At 36.2% G+C, this 26582-nt stretch overlaps 1 non-coding gene across 1 annotated transcript; it reads left to right on the forward strand.

The window, feature by feature from the left end:
• The first annotated feature begins 12884 nt into the window (after positions 1–12884).
• LOC122007555 lies at positions 12885–12990 on the forward strand. Its single transcript, XR_006119029.1, has one exon. It is a non-coding gene; the product is annotated as a small nucleolar RNA R71 (small nucleolar RNA).
• The last annotated feature ends 13592 nt before the right edge of the window (positions 12991–26582 follow it).

Genomic DNA, 26582 nt, shown 5'->3' on the forward strand with positions numbered 1-26582 from the left:
GAAGATGTTATCTGTGAGAGAATTTGTATTATAATATTTTTCAAATTTGTGGTCAATTCTTTATATTGTAATCACTATTTAGTTGTAAGATAAATAAGAATAAAATTAAAATAATATTTATATTTATCAATAATAATAAATAATAATTTATGGAATATTTGTAGGATCATTATAATAATTTAATACTAAAAATCGCCATCAATTCTCCTATTTCACTTTACCCAAGTAAAATAGATAATTTAATACTATTATACTCTAAACTATTTTAACAACTACTTAACACGCAAGTTAAAATAAAAATATTCATAGCTAGCCATCTAATTGAAAGTTTTAGATTGAAGACGATTCTGTATTTGCATTCCTGCAATGTTTTTTTTAAAATCAATTAAATAATAAATAAATAATTATTAATTGAAATTTGAAAAATAAAAAAAATGTACTATTTAAAACGTTGCCTCTTTTTCTACATTTAAAGCCTTTTTTCTAATTTTAAATAGAAAACGTTTCCCACTTAAAAACATTTACTAATCTAATAATTTCTGATAAATAAACTCGACCAAGTAAAATTAATACTATAAATTATTTTAACATCTACTTAACACAAGTTAAAATAAAAATATTCATACCTACTTCTTAGGCCATCTAATTGGGAGTTTTCAAATAGATTGAGTGTCATTCTGTGTTACATTCCTGTAATAAGTCAATTAAATAATAAATAAATTATTATTAATTGAAATTTAAAAAACTAATGGAATAATATGTACTATTTAGCGTTCCTCTACTATATGAATGTCTCGATCAGCTTCAGTTTTAAAAAGTTACCACATTTTTCATATTTAAGCCATTTGTTTAACTTTTAAATAGAAAAGACTTCCCACTTAAACAACACTTATTAATCTAATAATTTTCGATGTGATAAATAAACTCAACCAAGTAAAATATATAATTTAATACTATAAACTATTTTAACATCTACTTAACACACAAGTTAAAATAAAAGTATTCATAGCTATTTCTTAGGTCATTTGAAAGCCTTCAATTGTATTGAAGATGATTCTGCCGTTGCATTTCTGCAATAAAAAAAAAAACAAATAATTAAATAATAAATAAATAATTATTAATTGAAATTTGAAAAACTAATGGAAAATATATTATTTTGTGTTCGTCTAATATATGAATGTCTAGTTCAGTTTCGGTTTTAAGAACGTTGCTGTATTTTTCACATTTAAAGTCATTTTTTCTACTTTTAAATAGAAAACACTTCCCACATTTACTAATCTAATAATTTCAATATGTGATAAATAAACTCATCAAAGTAAAATAGATAATTTAACAATATGATTTATTTTAACATCTACTTAGCACACAAGTTAAAATAAAAATATTCATAGCTAATTCGTAGGCTATCTAATTTAAAACTTTCAAGTAGATTGAAGATGATTCTGCCATTGTATTCCTTCAAAGAAAATTTAAAAATCAATTAAATAATAAATAATTATTAATTGAAATTCGACAAACTAATAGAAACATATATTATTTAGTGTTCCTCTACTATATGAATGTCTCGTTCAGTTTCGGTTCTAAAAATGTTTTCATATTTTTCACATTTAAAGTCATTTTTTCTACTTTTAAATAGAAAATGCTTCCTATTTAAATAACACTTACAAATCTAATAATTTTGATATGTGATAAATAAACTAAACCAAGTAAAATGGATAATTTGATACTCTAAACTATTTTAACATTTACTTAACACTCAAGTTAAAATAAAAATATTCATAGCTATTTATTAGGTCATCTTGTTGAAAATGCTTCAAGTAGATTGAAGATGATTATGTTGTTGCATTCGTGTAATATTTTTTTTTAAAAAAATCAATTAAATAATAAATAAATAATTATTAATTAAAATTTGAAAAATTAATGGAAAAGTATACTATTTAGTGTTCCTCTGCTTTATGAATATCTCGTTTAGCTTCAATTTTAAAAACGTTGCTGCATTCTCCACATTTAAAGCTATTTTTTTACTTTTAAATAGAAAATGCTTCCCAATTAAACTTTTAGTGCAATCAGTCTTCAAGGTTTCGATGTTTAACAATATACCTATGTCTAGTGAAGTTTGACTAATGGTTGATCTAAATAGGACTTGATATTTGGAAGTGCGCTAAGACTAGTTAGGTCAAGGTTGATCGGATGACTAGTAAATGTAAAGTCAAGTTATGTTAAAGATTGATCGGATGACTAGAAAAGAAAAGTTCAAGCAGGTCAAAGGGTGACCAGATGCTTGACAAGAGAAAGCCCTAGCAGACTAAGAGAGAATCGGATGTTAGGTAAGGGAAAGTCTAGGCAGGTCAAGAATCACTGAATGTTTGGTAAGTGGCAAGTCCAAGCAATATGCTTGGCATGCTTGATTGTAAGGTAGTGAACCTTAAGTGGTGAAAGTCTTTGAGCAATGAACTCTAAGCAAAAAGTTTAATAGGTCAGATAGACTAATAGGATTTGACTTCATCCAAAGAGAGTGAACCTTAGGTGATGAACTTGGAGGAGTGAATTCTAAGAAAAAAGATAAACTTAGTAGATCAGATAGAGCATGTATACTTTGCTTGTGTTTTGTAGAACTTGAAGTTGGAAGCAAAACAAAGAGCAAACACAAGCAAGTGGACGAAGCTGGAACAATTCCGAAGTGAACCAGACTTGACTTGGGCCAAACCAGACCCAAGTCGGTTCGATCGACAAATACACTGGTTCGGTAGACCAATTGAGTTCGATTGATCCGGTTCAGGTTCGAACTCGAGTTGGTAACGTGGCCTGGTTCGGTCGACCAATTTGATAAAGACAAGATCCAGATAACATGGTCGCAATAAACTTGGTCGTGGGGATCAGATTTGATCTGGATCGATTTGATCGATCAAGGCTAATTGCTAGACTAAAAATCTCTTATAAAAGAAACTCCGAGCACGAAGTTCAAATCATCAATTCACCTAACTAAAACTTCCCCAAACTTGAATTTAACATTGTACTGGATGTCAAAAGTTTTCTGAAAAAGTGAAATAGGGAGTTGACCTTTAAAAATAGGATCCAAGAAGACTTCAAATAACACGGTCATGCTTCCCAACACAACCAAGCCATGTTTTATTCGGACAACCGAGCAAAGACTAATACGATCTTGCTTTGTAACACGACCAGACCATGTTTCATTCGGGAGAGTCCTTTCATGTTCATGACTTTCCGGGCCCAGAAAACACAAATCAACAAGAAATAAGAAAAGAAAAATCTACATTAATCTTGAATTATTTTCCAAGAAGCGCTTTGTTTTAGGTGACCTTTGTTAGTCTTAATCTAGATGTTCTCGAGGAAGTTTTCTTTCTCCTCTCTCTCAATAGGCATGTTAAAGAAATATGTTGTTCAAATCTCGGCAAAGCCGAGGTAAATACCTCCCTTATGCGTTAGTCACTATTCCAAAGGCTAGTAACCGCCCGTGATTTACCTCCTCCGTGTTGACCCTGGGACAGGTTGGCGGGGGCGCTGGGGCGAGCGTATTCGCCTTTTTTGCCTCAATGTTAAAGAAATATGTTAAAGAAATATCTCTTCAGTCTCTGCCCATTTACTTTAAAAGATCCTGAATCTTTACTCTATATATCCATTGCTCTATACAGGTATACCCTTGGAACTTTAAAAGGTCCTGACAATTGTGACTTTAGTTTCCTGGGAAAAAGTCTTAACTTGGAATTGAAAAGCAATACTAGGTCTCCCTCATTAAATTATCATCGGACCATGTGTTTGTCATGCCACTGCACAACTTGGCATGTTCATAAGCATCTAGCCTTAATTCATCGAATTCATGTAGCTGAAGTTTCCTCCTCTCCGACAGCTTTCAAATCGAAGTTTAACCGCTTAAGTGCCCACTAAGCGTCGTGCTCTAACTCACGGACAAAGTTTCCCATAAACTAGTCAAAACGGAGTCATACCTATGGGAGTTTTATAGGTTGTCCAGTGTGCCCATAGAGCATCATCCAATTTCAAATATCAATCTTTTCCGGATGTGAATACGATCTTCTCCAAGATGCTTTTGATCTCTCTGTCCAAAACCTCCATCTGCCCACTAGTTTGAGGGTGATACGGCGTTGCGACATGGTGCCTCACTCTATACTCTTGAGTAAATTCTCGAATTGTCTTTCAATGAAGTGACACCCTCCTTCGCAAATAACTACCCAAGGGACTTCAAATCGAGGGAGTCTTATCTTTTTGAAGAGCTTGATAACTATCTTGGCATCATAGGTCGAAGATGGTATGACCTCTACCCACTTCGAGACATAATCCATGGCCACCAAAATATAGTTATTATTACCGGATGAGAGGAACGGTCTCATATAATCAATTCTCCAAACATCAAAAAGTTCAACCTCAAGAATGTTATTCAACGAAATCTCATGTTTTCTGGAAATTCTTCGGTCTCCTGTGGCCTTGAATGGATGAGGCCAATAAAATTTGGCTTGGACAACCATGGCCACCTCCATAAGACGAAGAGTGACAATAACTAAAAAAATATCTTTAATCTCGTCTTGGGGAACACGCATCTGGTAAATTTGCAATAGCGCACTTCCTATAGAGCAAAGGCTCGTCCCAAACATAGTACCTGATATCTGCAAAAAAATTCTTTTTCTGTTGATATCTGAGATCTAGTGACAAAATTTTGCATGCAAGATAGTTTACGAAGTCCGCATATCCTGGAGTATTCAAACTATGCATGCAAGATAGTTTACGAAGTCCGCATATCCTGGAGTATTCAAACTACCAATTGCTAGAAGGTGTTCCTCTGGAAAAGAATCGTCAATGTGCACCTCTTCGTCTTTATCCTCTTGTATATCTTGGCATATTCTTGACAAATAATCTGCAACAATGTTCTCAGAGCCCTTGTCTTTGATTTCCAAGTCAAACTCTTGAAGCAAAAGGATCTGGCGGATGAGTCGAGATTTGGCTTCTATTTTGCTCAATAGTGCCGGATAGCTGTGTGATCTATGTAAACAATTAGCTTTGATCCGACTAAGTATGATACAAATTTATCAAAAGCAAAAACAACCGCTAGCAATTCCTTCTCAATAGTGGTGTAGTTTATTTGAGCACCATCCCATGTGTTACTAGCGTAGTGAATAGCTTACACTTTCTCATCCTTCCTTTGTCCCAAGATGGCTCCCATGACATAATCACTTGCATCACACATAATTTCAAAGGAAAGACTCAAATCCGGTGCTTGCATTATTGGAGCGGTTACCAAAGCCTTCTTTATCATGCTAAAGAGCTTCCAAACAATTTTGGTCAAAATTAAAATCTGTTGGTGCGGGAAGCATCTAACGGTCGAACTTATATTTTGATTATGTCAAAGGGTTCAAAGTTAAGGTGTTTTGTTTTCTGATATGTTTAATGAGTTTTGCAAGAAAAGTCCTAAGTGTATTTAGGCAAAAGTCCTAGCTGCGGTTAGGCAGGTGCAAAACCCTAGGAGGCGGTAACCCTAGGTCATAGGGGGTGGTAACCCTATGCGGAAAGCCTTGGCGGGTCGGAGCTTCGGGCAAATCCTAGGGGGAGGTAACCCTAGGTTGAAATCCTGGTGTCGCGAACCAGGTAGAAGTCTGGACGGGTCGTGGACCGAACATTCAGCATGAAGACCGGAAGCATCGGACGCTGAGCAAAAATCCAGTCGGTCTGGAGGACCGAACTGGCAAAAGGTAAACTCTCCTGAGTGGAGTAGGTGAGGATGCGTTCCCCGGAAGAGGGAACAGTAGACGTCGGTTCGACCTAGGATTTCCGGTCGGAAATCCGAAGTCAGAACCGGACAGTCCAGAGACTGTCAAAGTATTTCGATTATCATACTTATTATGTGCTAACTTTGTTTTGTAGGATATGTTGTGTTTGACCAACATAGAAGAGGGAACAGTAGAAGAGGGAACAGTAGACGTCGGTTCGAAGAGGGAACAGTAGACGTCGGTCCGAAGTCAGAAGAGGGAACAGTAGACGTCGGTTCGACCTAGGATTTCCGGTCGGAAATCCGAAGTCAGAACCGGACAGTCCAGAGACTGTCAAAGTATTTCGATTATCATACTTATTATGTACTAACTTTGTTTTGTAGGATATGTTGTGTTTGTATGGTCTAACATGTCTTGCAGGGTCAAAAAAAGCCAAAGTTATGGCTCGGATGAACAGTGTCCAAGGCGCCTCCATGGAGCTTGTGTTGGTTGCTACTCGGAAAATCTATAGGTTCCACTGTACAAAAATTTTGTACAAAGGTCTGAACCTTTTCCTAGCTACCATGTGTTCTTTTAAATTAAATTTTGGATCGCCTGCGGAACTTAACACGTTTGATCCAAAACTTAATCTATTTGTTCTTTTAGGTTTTGACTTGGATCTCCTGCGGAACTTAACACGTTCGACCCAAGTCTCCTTAAGTTATTAATTCCATTAAATATTAATTTCCATAAAAGGTTCCCAGTACTGACGTGGCGAGGCACATGGCCTTCTTGGATATGGGAGCAACCACCACCGACTAGACAAAACCTTTAATAGAAAGCTAATATTTAATTTCCTAAAATAACTTTAGGTTAACCAAAGAGAACAATCAAATCACAAGGAAAAGAAAGAAACAAAAGAACACAACTTCGAAAAAACATATTCGAAATTCTAGAACGTAAGCCTCTTGTATTTGGTATTATTTCCATAAATAACTAGCATGATGCGGAAAGAAAAATTACTAGTTATACCTTCTAGCAAGACCTCTTGGTCTTCTACCGTATTCCTCTTCTAACCTCGGACGTTGTGTGGGCAACGATCTTCCGAGATGAGAAACCACCAAGCACCTTCTTTTCCTTTCTTCAAATTTCGGCCAAGCACAAAGCTTCCAAAAGATGAAGATCTTTTCCACCAACCAAGCTCCAAGGGATGCAAGAAACAAAACCTCCTTTCTCTCCTTCTTCTCCTAGCGAGACCCGGCCACAATCAAGAGCTCCACGCGGGGCTGCCGGCCATAAGAAGAGAAGAGGAAGAAGCTAGGGCCGGCCACCAAGGAGGAAAAGAGAGGAGAAGAATAATAGAGTTATCCTCACATGAAGGCACCTCTACCCCCTCTTTTATAATCCTTGGTCTTGGCAAATAAGGAAATTTTAATAAAAACTTCCTTAATTCTTTTGCCATGAAAAGGAAAATTTATTTAATTAAAAATAATTTCCTCCTCATAAATATCATGGCCGGCCACTTCTAATCTAAAACAAGGAAAGTTTAATTCACACAAGAATTAAAACTTCCTAATTTGTTTCTAGAAATTTATAAAAATTTCTCTAATAATTTTAATCCCTTCATGATTGATTAGTAAAAAGGAAATTTAAAATTAAAAAATCCTCTCCTTTTAATTCCACGTGATCGGCCTTAGCATTAATCAATATTGGCAAGCTTTTCTCACGTTGACTTAAATTGCAATAAAAAACGTGAGTTGCTTAAACAAGCTTCTCATGTGAATTTGCAATCAAATATGTGAGTTGCTTAAACACAAGCTTCTCACATGAATTTGCAAACAAAAACGTGAGTTGCTTAAACAAGCTTCTCACGTTGAATTAATTTGCAAGCAAAAACCGTGAGTTGCTTAACATTGATATCTCAAAGCTTCTCAAGCTTCTCACATTGGCATCTCAAAATTTCTCACGTTGACACATCACAGCTTCTCACGTTGACACATCAACGTTAGCAAGCAAAATGTTCACAAGCTTCCCGTGAGTTGTTGTTCTATTCATGTTAATTTCAGCAGTGTGAAGCAACACAAACAACATGAACTAGAAGATGGACTTGGATGGATATAATTTTCTATATACAAGAGGCTACGATAGGGACCGAGAGGAGGAATTGGTTTTGGTCTCCAGATGAAATTAAGCTTCCCGTGTTCGCCCCGAACACACAACTTAACTTCATCAATAATAATTCATACCACTAAAGAATTATTATTGAACTACCGCACCAATCCCAAATTACATTTTTGGGCTCCTTCTTATTATGAGTGTGTTAGTCTCCCTGTGTTTAAGATAACAAATGACCACTAATTAAGTAAGTTACTGACAACTCACTTAATTAATATCTAGCTCCAAGAGTAGTACCACTCAACTTCATCGTCATGTCAGACTAAGTCCACCTGCAGGGTTTAACATGACAATCCTTATGAGCTCCTCTTGGGGACATTCTCAACCTAGATCACTAGGACACAGTTTCCTTCTATAATCAACAACACACACTATAAGTGATATCATTTCCCAACTTATCAGGCTTATTGATTCATCGAACTAAATCTCACCCATTGATAAATTAAAGAAATAAATATCAAATATATGTGCTTGTTATTATATTAGGATTAAGAGCACACACTTCCATAATAACTGAGGTCTTTGTTTCTTTATAAAGTCAGTATAAAAAAAACGACCTCTAATGGTCCTACTCAATACACTCTAAGTGTACTAGTGTAATTATATAGTTAAGATAAACTAATACCTAATTACACTACGACCTTCCAATGGTTTGTTCCTTTCCATTATGGTCGTGAGCTACTGTTTATAATTTATAAGGTACTGATAACATGATCCTCTGTGTGTGACACCACACACCATGTTATCTACAATATAAATTAATTGAACAACTACATTTATCATAAATGTAGACATTTGACCAATGTGATTCTTATTTCTAGATAAATGTTTATACCAAAAGCTAGGCTTTTAGTATACACTCTAACAGCTTGGAGGCGCCTCGGGTGCAGATTGTGAGCTGGTCGCGAAGTAGTGCTGGAGGCGCCTCGGATGGAGCTGGAGGCGTCTTGGACCAGAGATTGGAGGCGCCTTGGATTGACTTGAAGGCGCCTTCAAGTGGATGAGTTGCGATCAGGTCCGTTCTGATCAACGCGGCTGACTCGGCTTGTTGGAGGCGCCTTGGATGGTGTTGGAGGCGCTTCCAGCAGTGTATAAAAGGAGCTCTCGAGCAGCAAGTTAATATATCATTGAACAAGCAACCCTTCTGCTACGAGCTGCTAAAGAGATCTTCCGACGAAGCTGTGACTTGACACCGACAACCCAGAGTTCTGAATCTGCGATTTCTATTGTTGTCGATATATTTTTCTGTATTCAATTGTACTTCATTTGTAATCATTTTACGAAATAGTAGGTGTTGCCTAAAGTAAACGTTCACGAATGTGGCCCTTGGAGTAGGAGTCGCACAAGGCTCCGAACTAAGTCAATACCCCATGTCTTTGTGTGTGTTTGTTATTTCTCTCTATTCCTCTACTTAAACTCTCGACCATTTTACGAATCTGAAGCGAGTGAAAGTCACGAGCGCTATTCACCCCCCACTTCTAGCGCATCTCGATTCAACAAAATCAACATCCTTTATTAACAAATTTGTTAAAGGTTTGGAAATTTTAGAAAAGTCCTTTATGAAGTGTCGGTAAAAACCTGGGTGCCCTAAAAAATTTCACTCGTTATAGGTTTATTGCCAGCGGCGTAGTTTTTTAATCATCTCCACCTTGGCTTTATCAACCTCAATTTTTCGCTCAGAAATCATGTGTCCCAATGCAATTCCTTCCCTTACCAAGAAATGACATTTTCTCTAATTCAAGACCAAATTTACTTTTTCACACCTCTGCAAAACTTTAGAAAGGTTAGACAAGCATGTATCAAAATTAATCTCATACATATAAAAGTCATCCATAAAAATCTCCATTATATTTTCAATCAAATCCGAAAATATAGTCATCATACAACGCTGAAAAGTAGTGTGTGCATTACAAATACCAAAAGACATTCTCCAATAAGTAAAGGTATCATAGGGGCATGTAAAGGTGATTTTTTTCCTAATCATTAGGATGTATAAGAATTTGATAAAAACTTAAATATTCGTCCAAATAACAAAAATACGAATGCTTAGCTAACCTCTTAAACATTTGATCAATGATGGAAAGGAGAAAATGATCTTTCATAGTTTCCTTATTCAACTTTTTATAATCAATACACATCCATCAACTTGTAACAATCCCGGGATTAATTCATTATTATTATTTTTCACCACAGTCATCCTGCCTTTCTTTGAAACCACATGTACAAGACTTACTCACTGTTAGAAACAGGGAAAATCACACCTGTATCCAATAATTTTTATACCTCTTTTCTGACAACCTCTTTCGTGTTGGGATTCAACATCCTTTGTGTAAGTACCCCGTGATAGTTTTGATGTGGTTAACCAAGTTAAGTTAGGTCTTGTGTGTGTTTGATCTTTGTGTCTAAGTGTGTAGGAGATTAGGAACACAATAAGTCGAGCGGAAGACACATCTAGCGAGAAGGATGACACGGGAAAGGAGTCGACGGGCAAGGTGCATCCGAGGGACGAGATGCTATGGAAGGGTACATCGGTGACGAGAAGCTGAAGAGGATGCCCGCTCGAGGAGAAGGTCGGAGTTGGGTTCGGGTGAACTCCAGGTAACCACAGCATCACCCACACAAGAAAAGATCAGCAGTTGGGAGTTGATATGCTTTCTGCTGTATGGAAGGCGCCTTCCATAGCTTGGCATACGCCTTCGATGAATAGCGCGAAGACGTCTTCCAGTTATAAAAGGTGCCTTCCGGTAGTCGTTAGCCGCAAATAGCGTTTTATGCTCAACGGATAAAACTTATCTTATGGAAGGCGTCTTGGACCATCTTGAAGGTGCCTTTAAGTTGAGGATAGATTTTTCCAAGGGCTATAAAAGACCCCTGAAGTTAGGAAATATTCAACAATTCTTGTATTTATTTCCTAGCAATTTTATGAGCATTCAACGAGTGTAAGAGGCTTCTCTGCCTTCAACGAAGGAGATTTCTAGTGCATTCTTTTGCCTTGAATTAACAACTACCTAGGTTGTAACCAAGTAATTTCTTTGCCTCTTCTTTTTAGTTATTGATTTAATTTAGTATAATTGTGCTAGTTGAAAGATCGAGAAAGGTTAATTTTATTTTATAGGCAATTCACGCCCTCTTGTCGGTTCCACTACACCAACACTTTGATGTTCCACCGATGATTTATGATCGTTCTCAAGTAGAATTATATGCATGCATATGGAAGCGCTAATCCCCTTAATTTCATTAATCGTGTACCCTATGACTCTCCTATGTGACCTAAATTCTCTAAGTAGTCTCCTAATTTCAGAATCATTCAAGGTTGCATTAACAATGACAGGATATGTAGAATTTAGTTCAAGAAATTCATACTTGAGGTTAGAAGGAAGTGGTTTAAGTTCTATCTATGGAGGCTTGCCTTCTTCCAACTTTTGGTCTATCTTAAGCCTTTCAATATTTATCTGTTCAGGAGACATTGGGATTTTTGTCCATGAGACAAGCATACTCGATTTTGTCATCCTCAGCTACCAATTCTCTGCCGGTTAGGCATGCTTTCAGGGGATCATCCGATGACCGTTGAGGTGTTTCTTCCTTCACCACCTATTGCAATAGATTCATCCTACAACAAACGTCCCATCAGTCAGTTGTTTAATAGTTTTAGACAAATCAAATTCAATCTTCTCTTCCTTAACTGCTAAAGAAAGCTTAGAATTTTTAACATCAATAATAACTCCAATTGTTGTCAGGAAAAGTCTCTCTAAAATAATAAAGATTCAAGGATCCTCATCCATCTCCACTACTACAAAGTCAGCAAGTACAATAAAATTTTCAACCTTAATTGGGACGTCTTCTAAGATACCCAATGGATACCTACTTGAATGATCTATGAGCTACAAAGTCATTGTCGTTAATTTCAAATCACCTAAACCCAACTTCTTACAAATAGAGGATGGCAAAAGGCTTACACCCGCACTGAGGCGCAAACTGCTCTATTGAAATTAGTTTCATTGATCGTGCAAGGGATTAAAATACTACCTGGGTTCTTGAGCTTTTGAGGTAACCTATTAGGATCAACGCGTTGCATTCTTCTGACAATGCCACGGTTTCGTATTCTTCCATCTTTCTTTTGTGTGACAATATGCCCTTTAGGAATTTTGAATAGGTGGACATATGTTTCAGTGCTTTGGTGAAGGGGACAAGGATGTATAGTTTCCTGATTACTTCTAGGAACTTACTGAATTGCTCATCTAGCTTTGTCCTAGCCAATTGTTGAGAAAATGATATCGGTGGTTTATAAACACTTGCTTGAGTGGGGGGCTAAGCTATTTTGGTTCCTTTTTGTCCTTTTCTCCATTGATATCTTTTCCGTTCTCCTGAAACTCTTTAAGGTTCCTACCACTTCTTAATGCAACGACATTACAATGTTCATGGGGGGATACTTACCTGAGAGTCATGTTGAGGGCCTAGCGCATTGTGAGGCCAATTCATTGAACTTAGTTCCGAATTATTTGATTTCTTCATGCTACTTCGTTTGCAAAATGATGAAGATAAAGTTCTCTACGAGATTTTCTAAACTAGATTTCGACGGCCATGTCTATGGTTTCAGCAACAAACATGACTTGGTTATGCTTTTTGGCACGATCGTGCCAGGTACTACAGCAGCATCAGGAAAGGCCTCATGGTCAGTGTTTAGATCGTGGTTGCTAGGTACTACAGCAGCATCAGGAAAGTCCTCATGGTCAATGTTTAGATCGTGGTTGTTGGTCGACGTTTAGATCATGGTTGTTGGTAGCCTTCGTATGCTCTTCTGGGGTCCCATGTGTAAGTGTACTTCTGTTTCTGTCTGACCATTGGTGAAGATTTAAGGCTACATTGTCAATCATGTCGTAAGCTTCATCCAACCTCTTATTCATGAAGGATTCCCCTATAACTGAATCCAACAAGGCCTTCATCGAGTATGATATGCCGGTGTAGAACGTGTGGATGATCAATCATTTTTTCAATCCATGATGGGGGCATTGTTGCAGCAACCCTTTAAACCTGTCCCATACTCTGAGCAATAATTCTCCATCTATCTAAGTAAAGTTCGTGATTTGATTTTTAGATACGCTGTCTTGCAAGGTGGAAAGTATTGGTTTAGAAAATGTCATCTCCAGATTGTCCCATGTCGTGATGCTTCTTGATGAAAAAGAATGCAACCAAGTCCTAGCTTTATCCTTCAAAGAAAAGGGGAATCCCTGCAACCTAATTGCATCTGTGGGCACGCCTTCAAACTTCCATGTATCACAATACTCTATAAGCTTTTCTATATATAGATATGGGGCATCTGCAGGGGTGTCTCCTAATTGTTTTTGTTAAATCATGAAAATCAATAAAGGGCTCAACTTAAAGTTATTAGCATCAATCGAAGGTCTATGGTGCTAAACCTTAGACTTCTTGCAATGGGTGTAGCAAAATCTCTTAAAAGTCTATTTTTGTCGTCGATATCTATCGTATCCTATAAAGAACCAGAAAACAATAGTAAAACAAAGAAAACAAAATAAAAAGGGTAGATTGATAATAAAGAAGAATCCAGATTAATCAAATTGCAATCGAACTAATATCGATTTCATATAGTTTCTAACAATGACGTCAAAAATTTGATGTGCAAAATTTGCAAGTGCATGATTGTCGTAGATATTGTCCACTAGGACTATTAGATTGAATACTAATTCGAATTTGCGAATCAGGTTATCTAAATAGTCGAGATCGAGAAAATCGTGCGAGAAAGAAAATGTGTTTAAGTAAGAAGAGTTTTGGAAAACAATTCAACAATTTTTGTTTCGTCGCAAGGATTGTTAACACCCTAAATATAATTCACTCTCATACCTCAGTGTTGATACGCATGAAGATGGTCTAGCTGGAAGTACTAGATATAGACTTTTTGAAAATACTGGCGTGCCTATCCAAATGCGACACCTACTTTCAAGGTATCCTTATTAAAATGACAGCTTTCTTAGGGAGACTCCTGTCACGATGTCCAACGATTCTCTAGATGTTATTATCTAATTCGTGACGTTGAATCGGGGTAAATCCATTAAGCTTTGTAATATTCAATAGTGCCCTCGTGAGGTTTTGAATTATTTTCGTGAACAACTCCTCAAGTCTCGATCCTTATGGGTTATGAACAATAGTCAATAGTTCACCTTTCGGTCCCTCACTGCATCGTGTGGGATATGAAAATGCACGTTAGCGTCATAGTTATATATGCACAATAAAGCTGAATTATAGATCATCACATCATATGATAAAAGAAAGATGAATAAATATAAAAGTAATGTCAATAATGCATCGGGTTACACTCTCACCGTAGAATTAAGAATATTACTTCATGGAGATGGAGTTACAATGCAAAAACATGAAAGGAAGCATTCTACAACTCACTCTAGAAGAAAGGAGAAAGAGAAAGAAAACTTAGTTGTGGTATGCGATGATGTCTTCGAAAGAACTCAAAGCTCTTGGGAGGACGGAATCTTGATGGTTTATTCGAAACACTCTCTTCTAGGGTTCCTTGTCATGGGAAATTATCTCATCTCTTAAACATGAGTCCCCAGACCGTCTAAATCTATTACAACATTCCAAAAATACCTGGGCACCGCCACCATGCTATGGCTGTGTGGCTTTCAGGTCTGCAGGAAGGATTGGACACAACTGTGCTGGAAGGCACGACTAGAGTGTGTTCAATTCTGGTGTACCAGTTATGCAACAGCAAAAGGCACGGTCGTGCTCCCTAGCATGATCGACTCATGGAAGATGCTAGAAACACTATTGCTATTTCGTTTAACGGCTAACTCTTCAAATAATGCATGGTTGTGTCAGGGGGCAGGGCCAGACCATGCACCATGTTGGAATGTGCGCTTCGAAGACTTCTTTGACTCAGTTTTAGCTCCAAATTCGTGTCTTGTTAACAAAAACATATAAAGAGCATATCTTCGAACTATAAGGATGAAATTAATGCAAAAGAGATGAAAACATGCACAATATAATGATGTTGTTGGGTGCTATTCAGAATTCCGTTCTATTTCCCTTGTACAAAAATTTGTACAAGCATAGAACTTTTCCTAGCAGCCCATGTGCTCTACACAAGTTAAACTTGGATTGCAAACTAAACTTAATATTTTTAATCCAAGTTGTTCTTCAGAAATTAAACTTGGATTGGAAGCGGAACTTAACATTTTCACTCCAAATTCAACCCATGTGTTCTTCAAAAGTTAAACCATATTACAGAAGTTGATTAAATATCTATTTCAAATATTGACTTCCAGGTTAAACATGACGAGACACTCGGCCTTCTTGGGTATGAGATCATCCACCACTTCCTAGACAAAGTCTTTCAAAGAAATTGAATATTAAACTTCTTACAGTAACCTTAGGTTTAATTATAGAGACCAAAATCGAAACACAAAATCGATACACAAAATCGATAGCCTCTTGTGTTGGTATTTCAGGATCCATACAAAGAACACAAACTAATTATGCAGCGGAAACAAATAATTAATTATACCTTTCTTTGCAGCTAAAGACCTCTTGATCTTCTGTTGTATTTCTCTCCTCCTTTTGGAGGTCGTGTGGGCGACGATCTACCAAGATGAAATCGACCCGAACTTTCTTCTTTGCCTACAAGTTTCAACCACCCAAGGAATGCCAAAATAGGAAACTTCCTTCTCTTCTTCTTCCCCTCCAAGCAAACCGGCCACAAGAAGATGGAGCTTGATGTGCCGCCGGCCTTAAGAGAAGAAAACAAAGGGAGAAGAGAAAGAGAGAAGAGTCGACCACCAAGGAAAAGAGAAGAGGGAGAGCTTAGGTTTCGGCCCTAAGGGAACAAGAGAAATATGGAGATGTGTGTTCCCATAAGGCACCCTCTATCTCTCTTTTATAATCCTTAATCATGGCATAAAAGAAAATTTTAATAATAATTAAAATCTCTCTATTTTAAATTTCCTATTGTGATGGCTCCAAAAGGAAAGTTTAAAAAATTAAAATCTCTTTCTTTTAAACATTGTAGATGTCTACAAAAAGGAAAGATTTTAAAATTAAACTTCTCTTCTAAATCATGGTTACAAAAAAGAAAAGTTTTATCAAAATTAAAATCTCTCTTTTTAAACCATTATAAATGGCAACAAAAAAGGAAAGATTTTAAAATTTAAAACTCTCTTTTAAAATCACGTGGATGACATCAAAAAAGGAAAGATTTTAAAATTAAAATCTCTCTTTTAATCCTTTATAGATTGCTATAAAAGGAAAAATTTTAAAATATTAAAATCTCTCTTTTTATTTCTTTAGTGGTCGGCCCCTTGCTTGGTCACTAAGCAAGGCTTAGTCAGCCACATCTTGGACACCAAGATGGGCTTAGCCGGTCCCTTTCTTGGGCACCAAGCAAGGATGTGGCCGACCCCTAGCTTGGTTAAGAAGCTGGGTTTTGAGTGAATAAAAAGACTTTTAATAAGAGGCTACAACAGGGACGTAGAGGAGGAATTGGTTTTGACCTCCTGATGGACTTGAGCTTCCTGTGTTCGACCCGAACACCCAACTCAAGTTCATCAATAATAACTCATACCACTAAAGAGTCATTATTGAACTACCGCACCAATCTCATATTACATTATTGGCTCCTTCTTATCATGAGTACATTAGTCTCCCTATGTTTAAGATATTGAATATTTATTAATTAAATGTGTTACTGACAACCCACTTAATTAATATCTAGCTCCAAGAGTAGTACCACTCAACTTCATTATCATGCCGCACTAAGTCTACCTGCAGGGTTTATATGATAATCCTTATGAGCTCCTCAAGGGGACATCATCAACCTAGATAACTAAGACACAGTTTCCTTCTATAATCAACAACACACCATATAAATAATATTATTTTCCAACTTATCGGTCCTATTGATTTAACAAATAAATCTCACCCATTGTTAAATTAAAGAAATAAATACTAAGTATATGTGCTTATTATTATATCAGGATTAAGAGTACGCACATCCATAATAACAGAGGTTATGTTCTTTTATGCAGTCAGTATAAAAAGAAACAATCTCAAATGGTCCTACTCAATACACACATAGTGTACTAATGTAATTTTATAGTCAAGATAAACTAATACCAAATTATACTACAATCATTCCAATGGTTTGTCCCAATCCATCTTGGTTGTGAACTACTATTTATAATTTATAAGGAACTGATTGTTGATACAAGTTGCACTAGAATCAAACCTAAGTTTTGATGTTGTCAAAGGTTTAAGTTAAGTCTTGTTGTGATCTAACAAGTTGACTGAGTGTGCATGTTGTTTACTCAATCGAAAAGACCTAGTTGGAGGCTAGGCAGGAAAAATCTTAGCGGATCGTGGAACCCAGGTGTAAGTCCAAGTGGGTCGAGGGGACCCGATGCTTGGCGGTGCGATCGAGAGGTCTGGAGGACCGAAGATCAAGAAAAAAGTCCTGGCGAGCCGATCAAAGCTAAGTGAAAAGTCCAAACTAGATCTGGAGGATCTAAGTTTGACAAGTAGGTTGAGGTAAACAATTGGAGGAGCGATAGTGAGGTCGGGTTTCCGTAGGGAACAACCTTAGGTCGCTGATCTGACTAAAGAAACCGGGAAGGTTTCCAAGTTGAGATCAAGACAGTTCTACTGTCCTATATTACTCATGCATTATTTTGCTAACATCTGTTTTGCAGGTTTATTGTCTAACACTGTTTTGCAGGTTTAGCTGGATCGGTCGACCGAACCGAAGAATCGGTCAACCGAACAAGAAGAAATCAAAGCAGTGTTCAGATCAGACCAGAACAGATCGAGTCCGATCAAGCTATGATCGGTCGATCGAACCGTAAGATTGGTCGACCGAACCCTGATGACTCAGCACAGAATCAACACCGATCAGATGCAGAAGGAAATTAAGCTGATCGGTCGATCGAACTGTAAGATCGGTCGACCGAACCAATTAACCATTAATGCACAGTAAATGCGGATCACAGTGAATCTTGACGAACAGGGAAGGAGCCTGTTCGGTCGACCGAAAAATGGGATCAATCGATCGAACCCTTAATGGATAGTTAATGCCGAAGATCGAATCAGCAATCGGATCTCAACCAGGAAGGAAGGGAGTTGGTTCGGTCGACCGAACAGAGGGATCGGTCGACTGAACCTCAAAGATACTTATAAAAAGGGGCTCGAGGTCTGAGGTAGGGAACCATAGTTTTCTGATCATCTCAAAGTTTATCTCTGCAAGCTGACTATATTGCACATCTTCTACGTCTCTTCAAGCTACTCCGTTCGGAAGAACCGACCGAGCTTCAACCTTTACTTATTACTGTCGGTACATTTTATTTGTATTGCATTTTCATATAAGATAGTAAGGTTGTTATTATCTTATATCTTTGTATCTGTACGATCTGCTTCTTTCCGAGGATCTCGGAAAGAAGGATTATAGTGATTTGTCCATCGGTGCGATCAAAGATCGCGGGCCTTCGAGTAGGAGTCAACCGAGGCTCCGAACGAAGTAAACAAACTTGTCTCTCTCTTTACTTTCCGCTGCACAACTCTGTTTTCCAAAATGTATAAGAAAAAGTTTTTAAAGAGCGCGATATTCACCCCTTCCCCCCTCTATCGCACTTAATCGATCTATCAATTGGTATCAGAGCCTTGTAAGCTCTGAAATAAATTAACCGTTTTTCAAAGCATTTTTTTTTAACTTTTTCTTTTCTTTTAGAACTTGTTTTCTCATCTCTATTTTTCAAGTACTACTAATCTCAAGACGAAAGTCTTGGAAATATTTTTTTTAAAATTCTTTTCTTGCAAGGATGACGAACTCGTATCAAGAAGGATACAATACTGTCCGACCTCCACTATTCAAAGGAGAAAATTTTAGTTATTGGAAGAATAGAATAGAGTGTCACTTGAAATTTGATATCGAGCTTTGGTTCACAATCTTGAAAGGCTACACTCCTCCTACGAAAAACGGAATACTATTAGAACTAGAAGAATGGACTCCCCTAATGATCAAGAAGGCACAAATGAACTTCAAGGCGATTAACACCATCCAGTGCGGGCTCACAATGGAGGAGTTGAACCGTGTCGGCCTCTACGACAACGCTAGAGAACTGTGGGACTCTCTAGTCAAACTACACGAATGGATCGATGAATCTAAGGTAAATAAACGGGATTTACTCTTAAATAACTTGTTTAATATTAAAATGTTTCCTGGAGAGACGACCTCGCAATTACACGTCTGACTAAAGGACATCCTAAATGGCCTACATATGATCGGACACAACTTGGAAAACCGTGACACAATAAGGTACCCGTTAAATGCCTTTCTGAGAAATACTTTGTAGGCATCAATTGTAGATGCTTACAAAGTTTCTAAGGATCTTTTAATTCTAAAGTTAGATGAATTATTTTATGAATTGGAATTACATGGACAATCTAATGTAAGTCATGTCGAGAAAGGAGTTGCTTTGTATGTAGGTCTAAGCAAGGAAATAGAATAAAAAACAAAGATCGAGTTAGAAAGTGAGTCAGACTCTGACTCGACAAATGAAGAAGAACTGGTCAACATGGTCCGGAGACTTCTGACGAAGAAGAAATTTAGAAGAACTACCAAACAGACACCTCTCAACCAGACCCAAAACAAATCAGAAATGATTTGTTACGGATGCAACAAGAAGGGACATTTCAAAAATGAATGCCCAAATAGGAAGAAAGAAAGACATAAATCAACAAGACGAAAGAAGGCTCTTCAAGTGACATGAGACAAGACTTCTTCCGACGAATCCGACACGGAGCAAACGAAGCATTCGAGCCATCTTGCTTTTATGGCAAGAAACGAAGATTCCAACTCTGAGTCCGACGAAGAGTATGAGTCCGAGATCGAAATTGATTCCGAGGGAAGCCACGGATGGGAAGATCCAAATATGGTAATGATTTATTCTAAGTCTAACTTGTTGAAAGTAGTTAAATGTTTGTATAGAAAGTTATCAAAATCTGAAAAACAAAATAACTTGTTACTTAAGGAAATATACCACCTTAAGCAACAAGTTAACTTGAGTAATTCGACTAACCAAGTTCAAGTCGAAACCTCAACTTAAGTTAGAAAAACTTGAGGAAGAGAATTCCAACTTGAAGGGTCAAGTCGAGCGATTCAAGAAAACGTTGGAAATGTTCAAACTAGGATCCAAGTGTCTAAATATGGTAGTTGGACCACAACGAGCCATGTACAACAAATCAGGACTTGGTTACAACCCTAAACAAACAAACAAATCATATTTGTCATTAATTAGCCAAAATATTAGAAGTCAAGTCCAAACATGGGTTCAAACAAAATATTTAACCAAACCAATTAAAACAAACATCGACTTGGTCCCTAAGAGTCAAATTCATTACTTAGATATACCTTATCTAAGCTATGACTCAGGGGGAGCAACTAGAAAGACAATTCAACCAACATGATTAACCAAACCTATACACTTAGGATTAGGTTTACTTTATGTTTAGAACGGTTAGATAAAAAAGGTTTACTAAACCCTACAACATAGCATCAGAATGGATTGAGATGATAGTACGTCAAGGAAACTTTGTCGAAGCCATGTCTAGGCTGAATCTTGTGTATTCTACCTGGTGCACTAGACTTAGTGGATCTGACCGAAGCTATCCCAGTCAAACATGGACTAGTTAGACCAAAATTTAGTATTAAGTTTTTTGAACGGGAACAGTTTGGAAAGTCTTCAACAAGTGGTCCACCGTTGATACACAAGAAGACCATAAGCCTCGCAACTTAAATGAAAGCTTATCCTTAGGAAGTCTGCTTGATTAACTTAAAGCTAAGTTTGAATCTAACATGGGTTCAATAACCTTTTTCAATAATTCAATAATTTAAAATTAATTAAATAGTTAATTGAAATTATAAATTTAAAAATAAATAAATAAATAAAATAAAAAAAAAATAATTTTTAAAAAATTAAAACCTAATTAAAATTATTTTAAAAACTTAATTAAAATTATTTGAAAACCTAATTAAAATTATTTTAAAAAACTTAATTAAAATTATTTTAAAACCTAATTATTTTAAAACCTTAATTAAAATTATTTTAAAACCTAATTAAAATTATTTAAAAACCTAATTAAAAAATTTAAAACCTAATTAAAATTATTTTAAAAAAACTTAATTAAAACTATTTTAAATTAAAATTATTTTAAAACCTAATTGAAATTATTTTAAAACCTAATTAAAATTATTTTAAAACTTAATTAAAATTATTTTAATACTTAATTAAAATTATTTTAAAATCTTTTTAAAACTTAATAAATTATTTTTTAAAACTTAATTAAAATTATTTTAAAATCTTTTTAAAACTTAATTAAAACCTTTTAAAACGTAATTAAAATCATTTTTAAAACTTAATTAATTTTTTTTTAAAACTTAATTAAAAAGATTGGACATTTCATCATAAAGACATTTTTTCCTTAGTCTTTTTAACCATGCTTGGACTTTTAAGTTGTCATCACTTTTAGGGGGAGCTTTGAGCTATTTTTTTAAGACTATTTTACATTCTAACCATGCGTGGTTTTAACTTAGTAAAATTTTTCACACTTTTCACAATTATATATCTTTTTATTTTTTTAAAAAAAATCTTTTTCAGAAGTTTTAACTTAGTGAAAATTTTCACACTTGTAAAATTTTTCAAAATTATCTATTTTTTTACTTTATTTTGAAATTTTTTAACATCTCAACATCAATAATTTTTAACTTGGTAAAAGTTTTTCAAATTTTTTTACTTCCATATTTTAAATTTTTCATGCTCTAAAATTCTATCTTTCTTTTAAAAATAAAATCTTTTCAAAGTTTTTTTTTTTTTTTTTTTTTTTGGACCTATGTTAGAATTTTTTCTATGTTTCTAAAACTTGTTATAATTTTTTATATGTTCAATACTACTAGGTTCACACTTGAGCTAAGTTGTTACCAATACCTATTTGCATTCGAAGATTTTCTTTTACTTGCTTTTATTGTTTTCCCCTATTTTTGATGTGTGTCAAAGGGGGAGAGATAGTGAATTCAGGGGGAGTTGTTTAACTCGGGGGGAGAATTTAAAGTTAAATTGCTTGTTTATTTAATTTCTGCATATTTTAACTTAACTTTGAACCTTGGTTGTCAAACATTAAAAAGGGGGAGATTGTTGGTGCAAGTTGCACCAGAATCAAACCTAAGTTTTGATGTTGTCAAAGGTTCAAGTTAAGTCTTGTTGTGATCTAACAAGTTGACTGAGTGTGCATGTTGTTTACTCAATCGGAAAGACCTAGTTGGAGGCTAGGCAGGAAAAATCTTAGCGGATCGTGGAACCCAGGTGCAAGTCCAAGTGGGTCGAGGGGACCCGATGCTTGGCGGTGCGATCGAGAGGTCTGGAGGAAAAAGTCCTGGCGAGCCGATCAAAGCTAAGTGAAAAGTCCAAACTAGATCTGGAGGATCTAAGTTTGGCAGGTAGGTTGAGGTAAACAATTGGAGGAGAGACAGTGAGGTCGGGTTTCTGTAGGGAACAACCTTAGGTCACTGATCTAACTAAAGAAACCGGGAAGGTTTCCAAGTTGAGATCAAGACAGTTCTACTGTCCTATATTACTCATGCATTATTGTGCTAACATCTGTTTTGCAGGTTTTTTGTCTAACACTGTTTTGCAGGTTTTTTGTCTAACACTGTTTTGCAGGTTTAGCTGGATCGATCGACCGAACCGAAGAATCGGTCGACCGAACAAGAAGAAATCAAAGCAGTGTTCAGATCAGACCAGAACAGATCGAGTTCGATCAAGCCATGATCGGTCGACCGAACAGTAAGATTGGTCGACCGAATCCTGATGACTCAGCACATAATCAACACCGATCAGATGCAGAAGGAAATTGAGCTGATCGGTCGACCGAACTGTAAGATCGGTCGACCGAACCAATTAACCATTAATGCACAGTAAATGCGGATCTCAGTGAATCTTGACGAACAGGGAAGGAGCCTGTTCGGTTGATCGAAAAATGGGATCGATCGACCGAACCCTTAATGGACAGTTAATGCCGAAGATCGAATCAGCAATCGGATCTCAGCCAGGAAGGAAGGGAGCTAGTTCGTTCGACCGAACAGAGGGATTGGTCGACCGAACCTCAAAGGTACTTATAAAAAGGGGCTCGAGGTCTGAGGCAGGGAACCATAGTTTTCTGATCATCTCAAAGTTTATCTTTGCAAGCTGACTGTACTGCACGCCTTCTACGTCTCTTTAAGCTACTCCGTTCGGAAGAACCGATCGAGCTTCAACCTTTACTTACTACTGTCGGTACATTTTATTTGTATTGCATTTTCATATAAGATAGTAGGGTTGTTACTATCTTTGTATATGTACGATCTGCTTCTTTCCGAGAATCTCGGAAAGAAGGATTATAGTGATTTGTCCATCGGTGCGATCAAGGATCGCGGACCTTCGAGTAGGAGTCAACCGAGGCTCCGAACGAAGTAAACAAACTTGTCTCTCTCTTTACTTTCCACTGCACAACTCTGTTTTCCAAAAAGTATAAGAAAATTTTTTTAAAGAGCACGATGTTCACCCTCCCTATCACACTTAATCAATCTATCACTGGTAACATGATCTTCTGTGTGACACCACACACCATGTTATCTATAATATAAATTAAATGGACAATTGCATTTAACTAAATGCAGACATTTGACCAATATGATTCTCATTTCAAAATAAATGTTCATACAAAAAGTCAGGCTTTTAGTATACATCCTAACAGATGTAATGAGACAAAATGTATGTAAAATACTACCTAAGACATGTACGAATCACACACATCACGTGCTTCATGCTTGGCCAGGACGATGGTCGACATCAGGGAAGGGGAGGGATGCGGTGTCGGCGACACGCGAATGATAGCGCTAGGTTGGATCTCACGATGAAATAGCGTCGTGAGCACGTAGCGAGGAGACACGGAGGGGGTAGGAGAGAAAAACTAAAACTTAGGTTAATTGATCTCATCAACTCCTAACTTAGATATTAAATCGGTTAATTGATCTCATCAACTCCTAACTTAGATATTAAATCGGTTAATTGATCTCATCAACTCCTAACTTAGATATTAAATCGGTTTTATCAAAACCTAACCAATTTATCCCTTATATATATATATATATATATATATATATATATATATATATATATATAGTTCGAGTAGTTCGAGCACCCATAGGCGTATGATATGCCCAGGTAAGAGAATTGAATCCTCGTTGTATGGTTATCCTGCCTTGCCACTTGTCATCGCGTCATTCCCGTTGGGGCTTTCTTTTTTCCAGATAATGTGGCAAAAGGAGATTCACTCGCCCAGTACCCCTGCCAACCTGTCCCTAGGTCAACACGGCGTAGTTACATTACGGGTGGTACTACCCATTAGTGCAGTAGCCAAGGCATGAGAGAAGGTATGCTTGGGCGCGCCAAGTTTCGATCCCTAACCAAATGTGGCAACACCCCATACCTTGACCACCGCACTGTCCTAAGGGGACTTTTTTTTCTAGATAGTGATGATTCATGTAGTTGTTGTGTATGTCATGAACCATTTAATTAACTTGTGTTCCACGACTTTCTACTTGACATTAACTTGATATTGGATTGAGTCAGCTGGTAACATCTTTGTACAATTTCATTAGAAACGTCTATTGAATTTTATTTCTATATTTGGTGGGCTTACATGTAGAGCAGTAAATGAGCCCAGCCGAACTGAACTTTGAGGTATTGAAGCTTGTTTGATAAGGTAACCGAGCCAAGCCGAGCCGAGTTTAAAATGAACCAAGTTTTTAAAATGATTGTTCAAGCTTGATTTGGTTTATTTTTTATGAATTTGAGCTTGCTTGAAGTTTGGCTTGAGCTTGGTTCGTTTAGATGTTATCGAACTTTCAATTCAAGCTTGTTTGATTGTTTGAAACTTTTAGTTGTTTCATTGATTATTGAGTTTGATAATTCAAACTTATTTATTTATTTTATTTTATTATTTATTTAGTATATTGAAAAGAATTTTATTAATAAATTTGATTTACAAATATTATTCACGAATGTTAACGAGCGGAACACATATGTGTTTAAGCTTGTTTATTTAGTTTAACGAGTTGTTTAAGCTTATTTGTTTAATTAATCTTGTGTATATTGAATGAACATAAACAAACTCTTATCAAGTCGAACACTAAGTTTGTTCAGGAATGTTTGGTTCATTTACAACCCTACTTACATGTCAAGATTATAATACACAAATTTACCATTAAGGATTAAACCTAATAAAGTGATCTATGAGTTTGGTTAAATGGATGTGGATTTTATGTGTATAGAAACTCATTCATTCATTTTTTTTATTATTATTAATGGGCCGGAATTGGATATAAAATTATATAAATGGTTGTGATTCTTATAGGGTTAAGACATCGGAATTTCTTTCATCCCATCGGAGAGAGATTACGGCAACCTCTAAATCCTACGCAAGATAAGTCACTGCATCCTGTCTTCCTCTTCATATTTCTCCAACGACACAGACAATGTCTCTGAACTCAAGTCGGTATTTATTACTTTCGTTTTCATTATGTTTCACAAATTTATATATATATTAATGACAAGATCCTGTGTTAGAATTGTTTGAGTCTTGTGGATTCATATACGGACACTACAATTCATGTAGAAACCTCTTATCATTGTCGCCTTTTGCCACCTTGATTGCAATTGCAAAAATAATATTCATATAAGTATGAGCAGTGAGACATTTCTTCTCTTTAAACAGAATACAGACCATACTGATTTACATTTCTTCTCTTTAAACTTGTGTGGTTTTTTATTCCACATGTTGTACTGATAGGTGTCTCTATCTCTATCATTTTATTGAATCCTATGCATAGGCTGTGGATTAGCAACTAGGGGATTGTGGACCATGTAAATCTACGCATCTCATGATATTTTTGTATTTGCTTGTTTATCTATTTTATAGGTGTGTGTTTGTCTTTGCTGAAATTACAGCAAGAGGAAGAATAATTTTTATTTGTAGGTGTGTTCCCCCCTCTATCTTATTCAAGGGCTGTCAACACTTAACACACTACCACCTATAGGGTTCAAAATCATGAAAGATGAACATGAACAAACTTTGAGAAATCCCAAAAGTGCAACCGTGCCAATTTGACACAAATTTAAGGCCTTTAGAATTGTCAAACTCTTTTTGAAAAAACATATATTCGATGGTTATAAATGATTCAAAAAATCAAAAACTAAACATGGATACATTCAAGAGTGCAAAAGGGCTCATTTAGTACAAACCTAAGGCATCTGTGGCCATCAAACACTTTTGAAAAAGTATGGGCACACATAAGTACATCCTTTAGTAAATTGTCATATTAGTAAAATAGTTTGAGGTAATTAACACAACAATATGAAGAGCATTGTCCAATAATTTCCCTTCATATGTTTAACAATCAATTTTTTTTTATATTAGATATTCAGATTTTGTAACTCGACTAATCTTGAAATAGATTATCCGATTTTATATTTTGCCCACTAAATAAATTCCAAAAACTAGAGACGGATTTATGTAAGGTTCCAACCCAAATATACGATGTATGAATTTATTTTATGAATTGGCATCCAGAACAATGCTTTC

Source organism: Zingiber officinale, chromosome 7B (genome assembly GCF_018446385.1).
Source record: "Zingiber officinale cultivar Zhangliang chromosome 7B, Zo_v1.1, whole genome shotgun sequence".
In the NCBI taxonomy this organism is placed as follows: domain Eukaryota; kingdom Viridiplantae; phylum Streptophyta; class Magnoliopsida; order Zingiberales; family Zingiberaceae; genus Zingiber; species Zingiber officinale.